The sequence below is a fragment of the Budorcas taxicolor genome, chromosome 14 (assembly GCF_023091745.1).
Source record: "Budorcas taxicolor isolate Tak-1 chromosome 14, Takin1.1, whole genome shotgun sequence".
Taxonomy (NCBI): Eukaryota; Metazoa; Chordata; class Mammalia; order Artiodactyla; family Bovidae; genus Budorcas; species Budorcas taxicolor.
The window spans coordinates 11,233,086-11,254,575 of NC_068923.1; the positions used below are offsets into that span (position 1 = coordinate 11,233,086).

Below are 21,490 nucleotides of genomic sequence, written 5' to 3' on the forward strand. Positions count from 1 at the left end.
AGCATATTCAAAAGCAGAGACGTTGCTTTGCCAACAAAGGTCCATCTAGTCAAGGCTATGGTTTTTCCTGTGATCATGTATGGATGTAAGAGTTAGACTGTGAAGAAGGCTGAGCGCTGAAGAATTGATGCTTTTGAACTGTGGTGTTGGAGAAGACTCTTGAGAGTCTTTTGGGCTGCAAGGAATTCCAACCAGTCCATTCTGAAGGACATCATTCTTGGGTGTTGTTTGGAAGGAGTGATGCTAAAGCTGAAACTCCAGTCCTTTGGCTACCTTATGCAAATAGTTGATTCATTGGAAAAGGCTATGATGCTGGGAGGGATTTGGGGACAGAAGAGAATGAGACAACAGAGGATGAGATGGCTGGATGGCATCTCCGACTCGATGGACATGAGTTTGAGTGAACTCCAAGAGATGGTAATGGACAGGGAGGCCTGGCGTGCTGTGATTCATGGGGTCACAAAGAGTTGGACGTGACTGAGTGACTGAACTGAACTGCACTGAACTGTGTTCCTAGTGTGATTAGATTGACTAGGTTTCTGTGATTATATTTTCAGTGTTCTACCCTCTGATGCCCTCTCTCAACACGTACCATCTTACTTGGGTTTCTCTTACCTTGGTCTTGTGGTATCTCTTCACAGCTGTACAGCAAAGTGCAGCCGCTGCTCCTACCTTGGATGAGGGGTATCTCTTTATTGTCACCCCTCCTAGTCAGTGACAAACCTCAGAGATTCAACATATAAAGTATTATCTTTTCCAAAATGTTCTGATTGTATTCAATTATATTGCTCAATTGAGTAAAATGTATTATTTTTGTCCTAATGAGGATTCAGCTATATCCTTCTCTACTTGATTTGCTGTTTAGTTGCTCCGTCATTTCTTACTCATTTTGACCTCATGGACTGCAACACACCAGGCTCCTTGTCCTTCACCATCATCATCAGTGTGTTCAAACTCATGTCCATTGAGTCGGTGATGCCATCCAACCATCTTGTCCTCTGTCATCCCCTTCCCCTCCTGTTCTCTATCTTTCTGAGCATCAGCGTCTTTTCCAATGAATTTTTTTAATAGTTTTTTTTATTTTTTTAATTTTAAAATCTTTAATTCTTACATGTGTTCCCAAACATGAATTGACTCTCCACATAGGATGGCCAAAATTTTGGAGCTTCAGCTTCACCATCAGTCTGTTCAATGAATATTCAGTGTTATTTCTTTAAAGATTGACTGGTTTGTTAGAAATATAAAATGATGCATGTCATAATAGACATATGGAACATGCTTAAGTCTTAAGGAAAATGTACGATTTATACATGTTGTTTTAGCAATTCAAATATATATAGCATTAAAAAGTAGGCATAACTTCTCATTTATTTTCTCCTTTACAAATAGTAGAATGGTCGATAGAATGGGCTTTGAGTGGGTGATAAGTTGCTTCAGTCACATATGACTCTTTGTAACCCTATGGATTGTAGCCACCCTCCACCCCCCGGCCAGGCTCCTCTGTCCATAGGATTTTCTAGGCAAGAATACTAGAGTGGGTGACCATTTCTTCCTCTAGGGGATCTTTCTGATCCATGGATTAAACCCACATCTCTTAAATCTCCTGCATTGGCAGGCAGTTTCTTTACCACGAATGCCACCTGGGAAGCCCATGGGCTTTGGGAATATTCAAATAATATTTTGTTAGGTAATATGTATGTGCATGTATATTCACTCATTAATTCATTCAATTACTTTTTAATTGAAGTAGTTAGCATTCTTATTAGCATATATCTGTCCCATTGTGTAAGTCTTAGGCTGAAAACTCAGAATAGAACTAAAGAAAATTTCAGAGGGATTAGTGAGTCCATCTTTTCTATGTCAGCTTACTTCAAGCAGGGTTTTCAGAGCACTATTGTTCCTATTAGCGACACAGCCATACAGAGCAAATGTATGGACACCAAGGAGGAAAAGGGGATAGGATGGGTGAGATGAACTGGAAGATTAAGTTCAACATATATACTGATAATATGTATAAAGTAGATAAATAATGAGAATATTCTGTGTAGGTCAAGGAACTCTGTTCAAGACTCTGTGGTGACCTAAATGGGAAGGAACTACCGAAAAAGAGGAGATGCTTGTAGAGCTGACTCACTTTTCTGTACAGTAGAATCTAACACAACATTGCAAAACAACTATACTCCAATAAAAACTAATTTAAAATATTTTAAAAAAGAAATAAAAGGCTGAGTCTGAACAAATATTTTCCCAATTACCTTCTATGAGTTATCAGATTTATTTTTTAATTATTTTAGTAAAAACTACAACATTCTAACAAATAAATGATCAAACAAATTGTGATGCTTAAGGAGAAATTCCATGATTATTCAGCTTTTATTTGAGAGCAAGATAGGTCATTAAAATCAGTTTGCCTTTAGTTTCTTCTATGAGATTTATAGCAAAAAGATAAGCTGAACTTTGGAGATTATGACTAATTTCTATCAACATATAGCTTTCTGACATTTTATTATTACTTTCCAAGTTGACATAATTCAATCACTGCACAATGTTCATGGTGTATAATACTGTCTTATAAAGCAAATGTGAAGTAAAAAAACTTGTTATCATAATGATAAAACTCTAAAAGTAATCGAGTAATTTTTCACTATATCCTTTAAAAAATACTTGCAGTTATGCATACAATTACAGTCTCAAGAACTATTTTTAAGGAAATTTTGTTTAGCTTGACATGGTGAAATTTTTCATATTGCAAACATTTGTGAGAAATGCATCTGTTAATGAGGGGGAAAGATCCCTTTCACTCTTGCCCTGGAGGGTTGGTGAAAAGATTTTTTTTTTTTTTTTTAATTTGCTTTCATGCATATGAGACTGTTTCATTTTTGGTACCAGAGATTGCTTCATGAAAAACTATGGAATTTTCCAGGTAAAAGTCCTGGAGTGGATTGCCATTTCCTTCTCCAGGGGATCTTCCCAACCCAGGGATCGAAGCTGGGTCTCCTGCACTGCAGGCAGACACTTTACCGTCTGAGCCACCACGGAATTCCCATGAAAAACTAAGGTAGTATAATCAGTGAACGGTTTTACCAAATACATACGAATACACAGTCAGCACTGTAGAATCTTATATTTGAAATACTTTTGGTTTCTGCTTCACTTCAATATCATGGATAACATACTAGATTTTTGTGATGAATAGTTTTAAATTAAAACGTTGAAACCACTATGGTAGGATAACTCACCTAGAGCCAGACATCCTGGCATGTGAAGTGTGAAGTCAAGTGGGTCTTGGGAAGCATTGCTATGAACAAAACTAGTGGGGTAATGACATTCCAGGTGAGCTGGATTTAGGATTTTAAAATCCTAAAATATGATGCTCTTCAAGAGTTGCACTCGACATGGCAGCAAATTTTGAAAACTCAGCAGTGGTCACAGGACTGCAAAATGTCAGTTTTCATTCCAATTCCCAAAAAGGGTCGTGCCAAAGAAATTTCAAACTACAACACTATTCCTTTCCTTTCACATGCTAGCAAGATAATGCCCCAAGTCCTTCAAGCTCAGCTTCAAAACTTCTTGAACCAAGAACTTCCAGATGTACAAGATAGATTTAGAAAAATCAGAGAAACCAGAGATCAAATCACCAAAATTCATTGGATCACAGAAAAACACTTACTTCTGCTTCATTGATTATGCTAAAGCCTTCCACAATGTGGGTCACAAAAAACTGCCAAAAATTTGTAAAGAGAAGGGAATGCCAGGTCACCCTACCTTCCTCCTGAGAAACATGCACGCAAGACTAGAAGGAAAGAGATATAAACAAGACATGCAACAATGGACTGATTCAAAATTTGTAAAAGAGTACATCAAGGTTGTAGATTGTCACTCTGCTCATTTAACTTATATGCAGAGTATATCATGTGAAATGCTGGACTGTGTGAAGCTCAAGCTGGAATCAAGATTGCCAGGAGAAATATCAATAACATCAGATATGCAGATGACACCACCCTCAAGCCAGGAGTGAAGAAGAACTAAAAAGCCATTTGATGAAGGTGAAAGAGAAGAGTGAAAAAGCTGGCTTAAAACTCAATTAAAAAAAAAAAATAAAACAACAAAACAAACTAAAATCATGGAACACAGTCACATCACTTCATGGCAAATAGATGGGGAGAAAATAGAAACCATGGCAGACTTTATCTTCTTAGGCGCCACAATCACTGCAGACAGTGACTACAGTGATGAAATTAGAAGATGCTTGCTCCTTGAAAGAAAGCTATGACATACCTAGGGAGCATATTTAAAAACACCAGAGACATCACTTTGCTGGCAAAGGTCCTTATTTGTCAAAATTACTTTTTTATTTTTTTTTCCAGTAGGCATGTAAACATGTGTTCAGTTCAGTCTCTCAGTCATGTCCAACTCTTTGCGACCCCATGAACCTCATCATGCCAGGCCTCCCTGTCCATCACCAACTCCCAGAGTCCACCCAAACCCATGTCCATCGAGAAGGTGATGCCGTCCAACCATCTCACCCTCTATCTTCCCCTTCTCCTCCTGCCCTCAATCTTTCCCAGCATCAGGGTCTTTTCAAATTAGTCAGCTCTTCTCATCAGGTGGCCAAACTATTGGAGTTCCAGCCTCAACATCACTCCCTTAAATGGACAACTAGGACTGATCTCCTTTAGAATGGACTGGTTGGACCCCCTTGCAGTTCAAGGGACTCTCAAGAGTCTTCTCCAACACCATAGTTGAAAAGCATCAATTCTTCAGTGTTCAGATTTCTTTAGTCCAACTCTCACATCCATATATGACCACTGAAAAAACCATAGCCTTGACTAGATGGACCTTTGTTGGCAAAGTAATGTCTGATTTTTCTGCCTAGGTTGGTCATAACTTTCCTTCCAAGGAGCAAGAGTCTTTTAGTTTCATGGCTGAAATCACCAACTTCAGTGATTTTGGAGCCCAGAAAAATAGTCAGCCACTGTGTCCACTGTTTCACCATCTATTTGCAATGAAGGGACCAGATGCCATGATTTTCATTTTCTGAATGTTGAGCTTTAAGCCAAATTTTTCACTCTCCTTTTTCACTTTCACCAAGAGGCTCTTTAGTTCTTCCTCACTTTCTGCTACAAGGGTGGTGTCATCTGCATATCTGAGGTTATTGATATTTCTCCCAGCAATGTTGATTCCAGCTTGTGCCTCTTCCAGCCTAGAGTTTCTCATGATGTACTCTGCATATAAGTTAAATAAGCAGGGTGACAATATACAGCCTTGACGTACTCCTTTTCCTATTGGGAATCAGTCTGTTGTTCCATGTCCAGTTCTAACTGTTGCTTCCTGACCTGCATACAGATTTCTCAAGAAGTAGGTCAGGTGGTGTGGTATTCCCATCACTTGAAGAATCTTCCACAGTTTATTGTGATCCACACAGTCAAAGGCTTTGGCATAGTCAATAAAGCAGAAATAGATGTTTGTTTGTTTGTTGTTGTTTTTTTTTTTTTTTTTTTTTTTTTCTGAAACTCTCTTGCTGTTTCATTGACCCAGAGGATGTTGGCAATTTGATGTCTGGTTCCTCTGCCTTTTCTTAAACTAGCTTGAACATCTGGGAATTCATGGTTCACATATTGCTGAGGCCTCGCTTGGAGAATTTTGAGCATTACTTTACTAATGTGTGAGATGAGTGCAATTGTGTGGCAGTTTGAACATTCTTTGGCATTGCCTTTCTATGTGATTGAAATGAAAATTGACCCTTTCCAGTCCTGTGGCCACTGCTGAGTTTTCCATATTTGCTGGCACATTACATGCAGCACTTTCACAGTGTCATCATTCAGAATTTGAGTGTTTGAGAAAAAGAAGGTTGAGCACTGAAGAATTTATGATTTCACACTGTGGTGCTGGAGAAGCCTCTTGAGAATCCCTTGGACAGCAAGATTAAACCAGTCAATCCTAAAGGAAATCAACCCTCAATATTCATTGGACAGACTGATGCTGAAGTTGAAGCTGTAATACTTTGGTCACCTAATGTGAAGAGCCTACTCATCGGAAAAGCTCCTCATGTTGGGAAAGACTGACAGCAGGAAGAGAAGGGGGCAACAGAGGATGAGATGGTTGGATGGTATCACCAACTGGATGGATTCAAGTTTGAACAAACTCTGTGATCTAATAAAGGACAGGGAAGCCTGGTGTGCTGCAGTCCATGGGATCACTGAGTCAGACACAACTGAGCAACATTTTTATCTGTGTTTTCAATTCTTATCAGTTTGATTGCTATGTGTCTCAGTGTTTTTCTCCTTAATTTTATTCTGCCTGGGACTCTCTATGCTTCATGTGCCTGGTTGATTATTTTCCTTCCCATGTTAGGGAATTTTTCAGCTTTTATCTCTTCAAATATTTTCTCAGGTCTTTCCCTCTCTCTTCTCCTTCTGGGACCCACCCCTATAATGTGAATGTTCATGCATATCCCCAGAGGTCTCTGAGACAGTCTTCATTTCATTTCTTTCTTTCTTTTCTTTCCTTTTTTTTTTTTTTTATTCTGTTCTGTGGCAATAATTACAAACATTCTGTTCTCCAAGTAATTTATCTATTCTTCTTTCTCATTTATCCTGCTATGTATTGTGTTGCATGTATTATTCATCTCTGTTTGTTTGTTCTCTCATTTTTTCTAGGTTTTTGGTAAAATTTCTTGCATCTTCAGCTTCCCTGGTGGCTCAGATGGTAAAGTGTCTACCTGCAATGTGGGAGAGGTGGGTTCACTTTTTTCCTTTCCTTGAATCTTCTCAACTTTTCCCTCTATTCTTTTTCCAAGATCCTGAATTATGTTCACTATCATTGTTCTGGATTCTTTTTCCTGGTAGGTTGCCTATCTCTACTACGTTTAGTGATTTTTCTGAGGTTTTATCTTGTCCCTTCATCTGAGACATGTTTCTTCTTTTTTATGCTGTTTAACATTTGAATATGTGGTTTTACTTTAGTCTCTGTGGGATTGCAGTTCTTCTTTCTTCTTCTGTCTGCCCTCTGGTAGAGGAGGCTAAGCTTGTGCAAATTTCCTGATGGAAGGCACTGGTGGTGGGAAAAACTGGGCCTTACTCTATTGGGCAAGGCCTTGCTCAGTAAAGCTTTAATCCAATTATCTCTACCCTGGTAGTTGTTTGCCCTGAGGTGAACCAGCCCTTGGGTATATGGACTCTATGGTTGGTTATTGGTAACTTCCAAGAGGGTTTTCTTCCCTGGTGGCTCATACGGTAAAGCATCTGCCTGAAATGTGGGAGACCCAGGTTCAATTCCTGGGTTGAGAAGATCCCCTGGAGAAGGAAATGGCAACCCACTCCAGCACTCTTGCCTGGAAAATCCCATGGATGGAGGAGCCTGATAGGCTACAGTCCATGGGGTTGCAAAGAGTCGGACATGACTGAGAGACTTCACTTTCACTTTCAAGAGGGTTTGCACCAAGGGGGTCATTCTTGGCCTGATCCTGCCAGGGTCCATCCCTGTTGTGAGCCCCTGCCAACCCACACCACCTCAGGAAAACCACCAGTGCTAGCAGGTATTTTTGGTTAAGTCTCCTGAGGAGTCACTGGTACTTTCCTCTGAGTCTTGGTGCATGGAAGGTTTTGTTTGTTCCCTGGTGGCTCAAACAGTAAAGTGTCTGCCTACAATGTGGGAGACCTGGGTTCAGTCCCTGGGTCGGGAAGATTCCCTGGAAAAGAAGATGGCAACCCATTCCAATATTCTTACCTGGAGAATCACATGGACATAGGAGCCTCGTGGGCTACAGTCCATGGGGATGCAAGAGTCAGACACGACTGAGTGACTTCACACACACACACACACACACACACACACACACAAATGTGTGGTTTCTGTATCTCTCAGTCCTCTGATGTCTTGTAATCAAATCCCTCTGGCCTTAAGTCATATTCCCTGGGGATTCCCAGTCACTTCTTTGGATCACCAGGTTGGGAAACCTTATGTGGAGTTGTGAACACTCTCAACAGTTGAAGAATTTCTTTCTTTTTATTTGTTTATATAAATTTATTTATTTTAATTGGAAGGTAATTACTTTACAATGTTGTTTTGGTTTTGTCATACCTCTACATGAATCTGCCATGGGTGTAAGCGTGTTCCCCATCCTGAACCCCTCTCCCACTTCCTCCGCATACCATCTCTCTGGGTCATCCCAGTGCACGAGCCCTGAGCATCCTGTATCATTCATTGAACCTGGACTGGGGATTCATTTCACATATGGTATTAAATATGTTTCAGTGTCATTCTCCTAAATCATCCCACCCTCGCCCTCTCCCACAGAGTCCAAAAGGTTGTTCTATACATCTGTGTATCTTTTGCTGTCTCATATACAGGGCTATCATTACCATCTCTCTAAATTCCATATATATGCATTAGTATACCACATTGGTGTTTTTCTTTCTGGCTTGTTTCATTCTGTATAATAGGCTCCAGTTTCATCCAACTTATTAGAACGGATGCAAATGTATTATTTTTAATGGCTGAGGAATAATCCATTTTTTATATGTACCACTGCTTTCTTATCTATTCATCTGCTGATGGACATCTAGGTTGCTTCCATGTCCTAGCTATTATAAACAGTGCTGCAATGAACATTGGGGTGCCCGTGTCTCTTTCAATTCTGGTTCCCTCAGTGTGTATGCCCAGCAGTGGGACTGCTGGGTCATATGGCAATTCTATTTCCAGTTTTTTAAGGAATCTCCACAATGTTCTTCATAGTGTCTGTACTAGTTTGCATTCCCACTAACAGGGTAAGAGGGTTCCCACTTCTCCGCACCCTCTCCAGAATTTATTGCTTGTAGACTTTTGGGTAGCAGCCATTCTGACTGGTGTGAAATGATACCTCATTGTGGTTTTGATTTGCATTTCTTTGATGAGTGATGTTGAGCATCTTTATATGTGTTTTTTAGCCATCTGTATGTCTTCTTTAGAGAAATGTCTGTTTAGTTCTTTGGCCCATTTTTTGATTAGGTTGTTTATTTTTCTTGAATTGAGCTGCAGGAGTTGAATATATATTTTTGAGATTAATTATTTGTCAGTCACTTCATTTGCTATTATCTTCTCCCATTCTGAAGGGTGTCTTTTCACCTTGCTTATAGTTTTCTTTGTTATGCAGAAACTTTTAATTAGGTCCCATTTATTTATTTTTGCTTTTATTTCTAATAGTCTTGGAGGTGGGTCATAGAGGATCCTGCTGTGATTTATGTCGGAGACAGTTTTGCCTATGTTCTCCTCTAGGAGTTTTATAATTTCTGGTCTTACATTTAGATCTTTAATCCATTTTGAGTTTATTTTTGTGTGTGGTGTTAGAAAGTGTTCTAGTTTCATTCTTTTACAAGTGGTTGACCATTTTTCCCAGCACCACTAGTTAAAGAGATTGTCTTTAATCCATTGTATATTCTTGCCTCCTTTGTCAAAGATAAGGTGTCCATAGGTGCATGGATTTATCTCTGGGCTTTCTATTTTGTTCCATTGACCTATATTTCTGTCTTTGTGCCAGTACCATACTGTCTTGATGACTGTGGCTTTGTAGTAGAGCCTGAAGTCAGGCAGGTTGATTCCTCCAGTTCCATTCTTCTTTCTCAAGATTGCTTTGGCTATTTGAGATTTTTTTTTTTCCTATTTCCATACAAATTGTGAAATTATTTGTTCTAGCTCTTTGAAAAATACCCTTGGTAGCTTGATAGGGATTACATTGAATCTATAGATTGCTTTGGGTAGTATCCTCATTTTTACTATATTGATCCTTCTGATCCATAACATGGCATATTTCTCCATTAGTGTCCTCTTTGATTTCTTTCACCAGTGTTTTATAGTTTTCTATATACAGGTCTTTAGTTTCTTTAGGTAGATTTACTCTTAAGTATTTTATTCTTTCCATTGCAATGGTGAATGGATTTTTCCCTTAATTTCTCTTTCTATTTTCTCATTATTATTGTATAAGAATGCAAGGGATTTCTGTGTGTTGATTTTATATCCTGCAACTTTAATATATTCATTTATTAGCTCTAGTAATTTTCTGGTGGAGTCTTTAGGGTTTTCTATGTAGAGGATGATGTCATCTGCAAAGAGTGAGAGTTTTATTTCTTCTTTTCCAATATCAGGGCTAATACAGACCAATATCACTGATGAACATAGATGTAAAAATCTTTAATAAAATTCTAACAAACAGAATCCAATAACACATTAAAAAGACTATACACCATGACCAAGTGGGCTTTATCCCAGGGATGCAAGGATTCTTCAATATCCACAAATCAATCAATGTAATACACCACATTAACAAATTGAAAAATAAAAACCATATGATTATCTGAATAGATGCAGAGACAGCCTTTGACAAAATTCAACATCCATTTATGATAAAAACTCTCCAGAAACAGGAATAGAAGGGACATACCTCAACATATTGAAAGCTATATGTGACAAACCCACAGCAAACATTATCCTCAATAGTGAAAAATTGAAAGCATTTTCCCTAAATTCAGGAACAAGACAAGGGTGCCCACTTTCAGTACTACTATTCAACATAGTTTTGGAAGTTTTGGCCACAGTAATCAGAGCAGGGAAAAAAAAACAAAAACAAAAAATAGAAGGAATCCAGATGGGAAAAGAAGAAATAAAACTCTCACTCTTTGCAGATGACATGATCCTCTCCATAGAAAACCCTAAAGACTCCACCAGAAAATTACTAGAGCTAATCAATGAATATAGCAAATTTGCAAGATATAAAATCAACACACAGAAATCCCTTGCATTCCTATGCACTTAAAATGAGAAAATAGAAAGGTAAATTAAGGGAATAATTACATTTACCATTTTGCCTTTCTAAAGTCACAATTTATCTTTTAAAGTTCCATTAATTTTTATGATTTTTTTGGTACTATTAGCTCAATAAGTTCTTTTAGTATGGTAAGAAGTAGTTATACTTGAGAGACACATCATATAATGAATAATTTCTTCTGGGAAAAGAAATACTGCAAGTAAATTAAATCTATTCTCTTTTTTTTCTCTCTTTGTTCTCATACATTCTACTAAAATTTAAACATTTGAAATAGACTGCAATAAATACATACATTTATATTTGTATCTGTAAACATTTAAAAATAAAAGCTAAATGTCCACATATAATATTTATCTTTACCACTATCAATCCTAAAAGATGATGCTGTTAAGTTGCTACACTCAGTATGCCAGCAAATTTGGAAAACTCTGCAGTGGACCCAGGATTGGAAATGTCAGTTTTAATTCCGATACCAAAGAAAGCAAAAGCCAAAGAATGGTTACACGACCACACAATTGCATTCATTTCACATGCTAGCAAGTAGTGCTCAAAATTCTCCAAGCTAGGCTACAACTCTATGTGAAACAAAAACGTCTGGATGTTCAAGCAGGATTGAGAAAAGGCAGAGGAATCAGAGATCAAATCGCCATGTACTGGATCATAGAAAAAGGAAAAGAGTTATAGAAAAACATCTACTTTTGCTTTATTCACTATGCCAAAACCTTTGACTGTGTGGATTACAACAAACTGTGGAAAATTCTTCAAGAGATGGGAATTCCGGGCCACCTTACCTGTCTCTTGGGAAACCCGTATACAGGTCAAAAGCAACAGTTAGAACTGGACATGGAACAATTGACTGGTGCACATTCCAGTCTGTTGGTGCTCAGAGTGTGGCTGGGCAGCTTGGACTGAGCAGGGTTTTTCTTTCCCGTGAATCATGTAGAGTACATTTCCAGTCTCTTGTCTTCTCGTCACCATAGCTTCTTCTGATATCCAAGTGAAGGAATTGGAGAAACACGCCTCTGGCCAGGCTTTTGAGCTGATTCTCAGCCCTCAATCAAAAGAATCTCTCCCAGAATTTCCCCTTTCCTCTCCTAAGAACAAGGATCTTTCCCTGGAGGAAATTCAGAAGAAATTAGAAGCTGCAGAAGAAAGACACAAGCCCCATGAAGCTGAGGTCTTGAAGCAGCTCCGTGAGAAATGGGAGTGTGAGAAAGAAGATCTTCAGAAATTTATAGAGAAGAACAACAACGTCAGTAAAATGGTGGAAAAGAAGCTGACCCACAAGATGGAAGTCAACAAAGACAACCCAGACGCACATACGTCTGCCAAACTGGACCGTTTATGAGAGAAAGACAAGCACATTGAAGAAGTGTGGAAAAACAAAGAATTCAAAGTTCCTGCTGATGAGACTGAAGCCAACTAATTTGTTCTGAGAACTGACTTTCTCCCCCTCCCCTTCAGAAATATCCTAAGACTGTACTGGCCAGTGTCATTTTACTTTTTCCCCCCTGACAAATATTCTAGAAGCTGATGTAGGACTGTATAGGTAGATTCAGACCATATGGTGTTGATTTAGGGGAAAAGGGAAGAAATAAAAAATGTATTACTCTTTTTATAAAGTGTTGAAGTCTTTCTAATGTAGCTATTTTTCTTGTTGCATTTTTTTCTACTTCAGTACACCTGGTGTGCTGGGTTAATGGCTAGTACTGTATTGGTTCCATGAAAACATGCCTGTAAAAATAGGATGTATAGGCTTCTTTCAAATTATTAGATGCTGAATATTGTTGTCTTTTAAATACTAATTATGTTCCAATCTTACAGATGCTACAGTACTTGAATGGTTAATAAAACTGCACAGTGCTGTTAAAAAAAAAAAGAAAAAAGAAAAAGAACAATCTGTTTCAAAGTTAGCAAAAGAGTATTACAATACTATATATTGTCGCCCTGCTTGTTTAACTTATATGCAGAATACAACATGTGAAATGCCAGACTGGATGAAGCACAAGGTGGAATCAAGATTGCTGGGAGAATTATCAACAGTCTCAGATATGCAGATGATAAAAAGAGAAACTAAAATGCCTCGTAATGAAAGTGAAAGACGAGAGTGAAAAAGTTGGCTTAAAACTCAATCCTCAAAAAGCTAAGACTGTGGCATCCAGTCCCATCACTTCATGGCAAATAGATGGGGAAACAGTGACAGACTATTTTTCTTGGACTCCAAAATCACTGCAGATGATGACTACCACTGTGAAATTAAAGGACCCTTGCTCCTTGGAAGAAAAGCTATGATAAACCTAATTAGTTCAGTCATTCAGTTGTGTCTGACTCTTTGCAACCCAAGGAACTGCAATATACCAGACTTCCCTGCCCGAGATCAACTCCTGGAGCTTCCTGAAACTCATGTCCATCTAGCTGGTGATGTCATCCAACCATCTCATCCTCTGCGATCCCTTTCTCCTCTGGCTTTCAATATTTCCCAGCATCAGAGTCTTTTCTAATGAGTTAGCCGTTCATATCAGTTGGCCATAGTATTGGAACTCCAGGTTCAGCATCAATCCTTTCAATGAATATTCAGGGTTTATTTCTTTAGGATTGACTGGTTTGATTTCCTGATAAATTTAGACAACATATTAAGAAACAGAGACATAACTTTGCCAAAAAAGGTCCGTATAGTCAAAGCTATGTGTTTTTTTCAACTACTCATGTATAGAGGATGTGAGAGTTGGACCATAAAGAAGGCTGAGTGCTGAAGAATTGATACTTTTGAACTGTAGTACTGGAGACAACTCCTGAGAGTTCCTTTGACTACAAGGATATCAAACCTGTCAACCTAATGGAAATTAGTTCTGAATATTCTTTGGAAGGAATGAAGCTAAAACTCCAATAAATTAGACACCTGATGCAAAGAACTGAATCATTGAAAAAGACCATGATGCTGGAAAAGATTGAATGTAGGAACAAAAAGGGATGGCAGAGGATGAGGTGTCTTGATGGCCTTGCCGCCTCAATGGACATGAGTTTGAGAAAGCTCTGGGAGATGGTGAAGGACAGGGAAGCCTGGAATGCTACAGTCCTTGCTGTCACAAAGAGCTGGCACAACTGGGTGAGTAAACGACAGCAGCAACATCAACTTTGCTATGTACTGTGTACAACATGGAAGTTATACTTAATCTGACTGATACGCAGATACAGTGTACTTACCCAACTCCTGAAAACTTCCAATGTTATCTCAATAAGAATAAGATTATTGACTATTCAAAAATTTTAGAATGTATTTTTCAATGTATAAGACTAAATTCAGAAAATAATAGAAAGATCATACATGAATTAAAAATTCTTTCTTAAACTCAATTTCATAGCAATTACGTATCACTTCAGTTCAGTTCGGACTTCCCTGGTGGCTCAGATGGTAAAATATCTGCCTACAATGTGGGAGATCTGGGTTCGATCCCTGGTTAGGAAGTGCCTGGAACCAGCGTGAGGAGTCCCACCCATGACAAGGTCACGTGGCAGAGATCTGATGGGCAAGGCGAGTCAAATCTCAGGGCTTCCCCCTGGTATTTCCTGAGCATGTACCCCAAAAAACCAAAGTGTGCCGGCTTTTGTACTTTGCTTTTCCACTCTTCTGACACACTCTGGAAAAAGTCCTCTCGAGGCTTTAGTCTTCTGCATTTGAAAGGGTGTTTCAATCCAAAAACCCCTCTGATGGCTTTCTAGCCTGCTTGCAGGACTCATACAGCTGTGCATGTGATTGTTTGAGGCCTCCCGACTGTGGGAGGCACAGGAAGCTTAAAACATCCTAAGAATGTAGGGGCTTCTGAGGAGTCAAAATCATTAGAATAGGACTGATTAAAAGTTTCATTTGTTGAGCCAATACTTGCTGACAAATTTTCATATCTTTTATTTGTAAAGATAGTTGGTATATAGAAAAACAGGTAGTAGACTTGGTATTAGCAACATTAGATCTTTGAGTTAAGTACTTTCTTTGTTATAACCCACTGCACCTTTGTTCTACAGGAATGTAACTTTATTTAGTACTTTGAGGGTGATGCAGCGTAAAGAAAAAACACTTCTAGGGAAAAGAAGTTTTCTGGTTGATAGACAGTTATCCAGGAAGAGAGCAATAAAAATGTCAACAGGCCTCTAGGCCAGAAGATAATGTAAACTACCTGAGACCTTTTGAATACAGGAGGGTATACAAAAAGAAAGTCTGGTCTCAGTGAGGGTCAGGACTGCTGCCCCTGCATAACTCTGCATATTCCATTATTTCTTTATGTACAACTTGGAGTATATAAGCTGATTTTAAAAAATAAAGTTTTTCGAGTCTTGCACAATGCTGGGTTTCCCTATGTCGGTCTTTTCTCCCCCTTTTCGGCTGAATTCCCATCTGGAGTGGGGAGGCTCACCATGTCTACTTTCTTGCCCTGGCTGCTAAGATCAACGTGAAAGGGAGCCTAAGGTGGGGCACCCTTCAATAGTCAAGTGGGCACCAGTGGCCTAACGTAGATGGTGCAAACCTCTTGTCTCGGTTTTCCCTGTAAACCAAGTTATTTAGCCTCTTTTTCTCCACGTAAATTTCCTACTATACTATTTCTTCCTAATCTAATCTTATATCTCTAAATAAATAAGTTTTCCTCGCCTATCTATCTCCCCTTCAAATCACCCTGGATCCACCGGGACTGGACCCCGGCAGGGAAGATTTCCTGGAGAAGGAAATGGCAACCCACTCCAGTACTCTTGCCTGGAAAATCCCATGGACTGAGGACCTTGGTGCAGGCTACTGTCCATGGGGTCATAAAGAGTTGGGCACTACTGAGAGACGTTACTTTCAGTTCAGATCAGTTGTTCAGTCATGTCTAACACTTTGAGACCCCATGAATCGCAGGATGCCAGACCTCCTTGTCCAACACCATCTCCCCGAGTTCACACAAACTCATGTCCATCGAGTCGAAGATGCCATCCAGCCATCTCATCCTCTGTCGTCCGCTTTTCCTCCTGCCCCCAATCCCTTTCAGCATCAGAGTCTTTTCCAATGAGTCAACTCTTTGCATGAGGTGGAAAAGTACTGGAGTTTCAGCTTTAGCATCATTCCTTCCAAAGAACACCCAGGACTGATCTCCTTTAGAATGGACTGGTTGGATCTCCTTGCAGTCCAAGGGATTCTCAAGAGTCTTTTCCAACACCACAGTTCAAAAGCATCAATCTTTTGGCACTCAGCCTTCTTTGCAGTCCAACTCTCACATCGATCCATGACCACAGGAAAAATCAGAGCCTTCACTGAACAGACATTTGCTGTCACAGTAATGTCTCTGCTTTTGAATATGCTATCTAGGTTAGTCATAACTTTTCTTCCAAGGACTAAGGGTCTTTTAATTTCATGGCTACAATCACCATCTGCAGTGATTTTGGAGCTCCTGCCGGAAAAAAACAAAAAACAAAACAAAACAAAAAAAAACACATCTGACACTGTTTCCATAGTTTCCCCATTTATTTCCCATGAAATGATAGGACCAGATGCCATGATCTTCGTTTTCTGAAAGTTGAGCTTTAAACCAACTTTTTCACTCTCCTCTTTCACTTTAATCAAGAGGCTCTTTAGTTCCTCTTCAATTTCTGCCATAAGGGTGGTGTCATCTGCATATCTGAGGTTATTGATATTTCTCCTGGCAATCTTGATTCCAGCTTGTGCTTCTTCCAGCCTAGCGTTTCTCATGATGTACTCTGCATAGAAGTTAAATAAGCAGAGTGACAATATACAGCCTTGACATACTCTTTTCCTATTTGGAACCAGTCTGTTGTTCCATGTCCAGTACAAACTGTTACTTCCTGACCTGCATATAGGTTTCTCAAGAGGCAGGTCAGGTCCTCTGGTATTCCCATCTCTTTTGGAATTTTCCAGTTTATTTTGAACCACACAGTTGAAGGCTTTGGCATAGTCAATAAAGCAGAAATAGATGTTTTCTTCTGGGACTCTCTTGCTTTTTCCATGATCCAGTGGATGTTGGCAATTTGATTTCTGGTTCTTCTGCCTTTTCTAAAACCATCTTTAACATCTGGAAGTTCAAAGTTCACGTACTGCTGAAGCCTGGCTTGGAGAATTTTGAGCATTACTTTACTAGCATTGTGAGATGAATTCAATTGTGCGGTAGTTTGAGCATTCTTTGGCATTGCCTTTGTTTGGGATGGGAATGAAAACTGATCTTTTCCAGTCCTGTGGCCACTGCTGAGTTTTCTAAATTTGCTAGCATATTGAGTGCAGCACTTTCACAGCATTGTCTTTTGGGATTTGAAATAGCTCCACTGGAATTCGGTCACCTCCGCTAGCTTTGTTCATAGTGATGCTTCCTAAGGCCCACTTGACTTCAAATTCCAGGATATCTAGCTCTAGGTGAGTGATCATACCATCGTGATTATCTTGGTCATGAAGAACTTTTTTGTACAGTTCTGTGTCTTCTTACCATCTCTTCTTATAAATTCTGCTTCTCTTAGGTCCATGCCATTGCTGTCCTTTATTGAGCCCATCTTTGCATAAAATGTTCCCTTGGTGTCCCTAATTTTCTTGAAGAGATCTCTAGTCTTTCCCATTCTGTTCTTTTCTTCTATTTCTGTGCATTGATCGCTGAGGAAGGCTTCCTTATCTCTTCTTGCTATTCTTTGGAACTCTGCATTCAGATGCTTATATCTTTCCTTTTCTCCTTTGATTTTCTCTTCTCTTCTTTTCACAGCTATTTGTAAGGCCTCCCCAGACAGTCATTATGGTTTTTCGCATTTCTTTTCCATGAGGATGGTCTTGATCCCTGTCTCCTGTACAATGTAATGAACATCAGACACTGTATATATAAGATCTAGTCCGTTAAATCTATTTCTCCCTTCCACTGTATAATCAAAAGAGATTTGATTTAGGTCATACCTGAATGATCTGGTGGTTTTCCCTACTTTCTTCAATTTAAGTCTGAACTGGGCAATAAGGAGCACATGATCTGGGCCACAGTCAGCTCCCAGTCTTGTTTTTGTTGACTGTATAGAGCTTCTCCATCTTTGGCTTCAAACAATCAATCTGATTTCAGTGTTGACCATCTTTTGATGGCCATGTGTAGAGTTTTCTCTTGTGTTGTTGGAAAAGTGTGTTTGCTATTAACAGTGTGTTCTCTTGGCAAAATTCTATTATACTTTTCCCTGCTTCATTCCATATTCCAAGGCCAAATTTGCCTTTTATTGCAGGTGTTTCTTGACTTCCTACTTTTGCATTCCAATCCCTTATAATGAAAAGGACATCTTTTTTGGGTGTTAGTTCTAAAAGATTTTGTTGGTCTTCATAGAACCATTCAACTTCAGCTTCTTCAGCATTACCAGTTAGGGCATAGACTTCAATTACTCTGATGTTGGATGGTTTGCCTTGGAAATGAACATAGATCATTCTGTTGTTTTTGAGATTGCATCCAAGTACTGCATTCTGGACTCTTTTGTGGACCACAATGGCTACTCCATTTCTTCTAAGGGATTCCTGCCCGCAATAGTAGATATAATGGTCATCTGAGTAAATTCACCCATCCCAGTCCATTTCAGTTCACTGATTCCTAGAATGTTGATGTTCACCTTTGCCATCTCCTGTTTGACCACTTCCAATTTGCCTTGATTCATGGACCTAACATTTCAGGGTCCTATGCATTACTGTTCTTACAGCATTGGATCTTGCTTCTTTCACCAGTCACATCCACAGGTGGGTATTGATTTTGCTTTTGCTCCATCCCTTCATTCTTTCTGAAGTTATTTCTTCACTGATCTCCAGTAGCATATTGGGCACCTACTCACCTGGGGAGTTCCTCTTTCAATATTCTATCATTTTGCCTTTTCATACTGTTCATGGGGTTCTCAAGGCAAGAATACTGAAGTGGTTTGCCATTCTCTTCTCCAGTGGACCACATTCTGTCAGATCTCTCCTCCATGACCCGCCCATCTTGGGTGGTCCCACAGGGCATGGCTTTGTTTCATTGAATTAGACAAGTCTGTGGTTGTAGTGTGATTAGATTGACTAGTTTTCTGTGATTATGACTTCAGTGTGTGTTTCCTCTGATGCCCTCTTACAACACCTACTGTCTTACTTGGATTTCTCTTACCTTGGGCGTGGGGTATCTCTTCATGTCTGCTCCAGGAAAGCACAGCTGCTTCTCCTTTCCTTGGATGAGGGGTATCTCCTCACTGCCACCTCTCCTGATCTTGAACGTGTTGTAGCTCCTCTAGGCCCTCCTATCCCATGCAGCCACCGCTCCTTGGACATGGGGTTGCTCCTCTTGGCTGCCGCCCCTGACCTCAGGTGTGGGGTAGCTCCTCTAGCCTGCTCCTGTGCTGTCACAGCCTGGCACTCTCGGCCGCCACCCCTGACCTTGGACACGGGTAGCTCCACTTGGCCACCACCCCTGACCTCGGGCTCAGGGTAGCTTCTCTCATCTGCTGCCCCTGACCTCAGACGTGGGATAGCTCCTCTTGGCCACTGCCCCCGGGCTAGTGTCCTCCTGGCTTCTGCCTTTGACCTCGGACGTGGGGTAGCTCCTCTCGGCATGCTTGGGCACCGTCCCAGCTGCCAGAGCAATTAGGTATACTAGTACATAAATTTATGTTTAATGATGAATGATGTTTATTCCAGAAATAATTTTAAAGCCAAAAAAAAAAAAAATGAAATATTTATCAGAAGTCTGTGGTTGAACACACAGTGAGACACACACATCATAGGCTACTGTGAGACAGACATATTGGAATAAGATCAACTGAGTTGGATAGACTGTAGAGATAAAAAGGTCCTGTGGGTAGCAGGATTCTATTCTCATGAAACTGAAATTGTGATAGTTTCACTCTCAACAGAAAAAAATCCACTTTTTAGGAATAAGAGACTGCTTGTAGATCAACTTTATTTAGAACATTTCAAAAAATCTGAGAAAAAGAAAAAAAAGTTCATTTTAAACTTGTGAGTAGTATTTTTCTCCAAAGCAAGGTATAGAGCAAGACAGATACACAGAGCGATAAATCATGGCATGCACTTGGTGCATTTGCCAGTTTAATATATATATATATATATATATACTCATAAGGCTAAGAAACTCAACAGCACTTAGGCCAGCTTCACAGGGCTAAACAGGAAAAGTCACCATGTGGTATTTAATTAAAATAGGCTGCATGATAAAATTCTTTGTTTAAGTGGACTGAAAGCTCAAAGGGAAAGCAGCTTAGATAAAGAGTGATTTGGAAATAGGCAAAAATATAGACAGACTTGGATTATAGTCCCTTTCTCACTTCAGTCACTTCAGTCACTCAGTTGTGTCCAACTCTTTGCGACCCCATGAATTGCAGCACACCAGGCCTCCCTGTCCATTACCAATTCCCGGAGTTCACTCAAACTCATGTCCATCGACTCAGAGATGCCATCCAGCCATCTCATCCTCTGTCGTCCCCTTCTCCTCCTGCCCCCAAACCCTCCCAGCATCAGAGTCTTTTCCAATCAGTCAACTCTTCACATGAGGTGCCCAAAGTACTGGAGTTTCAGTTTTAGCATCATTCCTTCCAAAGAACAGCCAGGACTGACCTCCTTTAGAATGGACTGGTTGGATCTCCTTGTAGTCCAAGGGATCTCAAGAGTCTTTTCCAAAACCACAGTTCAAAAGCATCAATTCCTCGGTGCTCAGCTTTCTTCACAGTCCAACTGTCACATCCATACATGACCACTGGGAAAACTATAGCCTTGACTAGACGGACCTTTGTTGGCAAAATAATGTCTCTGCTTTTGAATATGCTATCTACTGGTTGGCTAGGTTGGTCATAACTTTCCTTCCAAGGAGTAAACATCTTTTAATTTCATGGCTGCAGTCACCATCTGCAGTGATTTTGGAGCTCCCCCCCCCCCCAAAAAAAATGAAGTCTGACACTGTTTCCACTGTTTCCCCCTCTTATTTCCCATGAAGTGATGGGACGAGATGCCATGATCTTAGTTTTCTGAATGTTGAGCTTTAAGCCAACTTTCTCACTCTCCTCTTTCACTTTCATCGAGTGGCTTTTGAGTTCCTCTTCACTTTCTGCCATAAGAGTGGTGTCATCTGCATATCTGAATTTATTAATATTTCTCCCAGGAATCTTGATTCCAGCTTGTGCTTCTTCCAGCTCAGAGTTTCGTATGATGTATTCTGCATATAAGTTAAATAAACAGGATGACAATATACAGCCCTGACGTACTCCTTTTCCTCTTTGCAACCAGTCTGTTGTTCCATATTCAATTCTAAGTGTTGCTTCCTGACCTGCATATAGGTTTCTCAAGAGGCCTGTCAGGTGGTATGTTATTTCCATCACTTGAAGAATTTCCAGTTTATTGTGATCCACACAGTCAAAGGCTTTGGCATAGTCAATAAAGCAGAAATAAATGTTTTTCTGGAACTCTCTTTCTTTTTCATTTTAAGCAATCTCAGTTCTTGAAATTGGTTCTAGTGATACTCAATAACCAGTGTTTTGCCTGGATTTAAAGAAGCAAATGTATGAAATTAGAAAAAAAAAATGCATTTACTCTCATATCTCATATGAGAGTGTTATTTTTCTTATTCTTGAAATTTTCTACAAGCAATTTTGAAAATGTAATAGCAAAAGATACATAAATAACCATAGACACAAGGAGAAAAGTCAACTTGCTATTGAACAATAACAAAA

The 21,490-nt window shown here is 39.6% G+C and overlaps 1 pseudogene; it reads left to right on the forward strand.

Moving 5' to 3' along the window:
• The window catches only part of LOC128059623 (stathmin-like), a 70,603-nt pseudogene extending 58,376 nt beyond the window's left edge, over positions 1-12,227 (forward strand).
• The last annotated feature ends 9,263 nt before the right edge of the window (positions 12,228-21,490 follow it).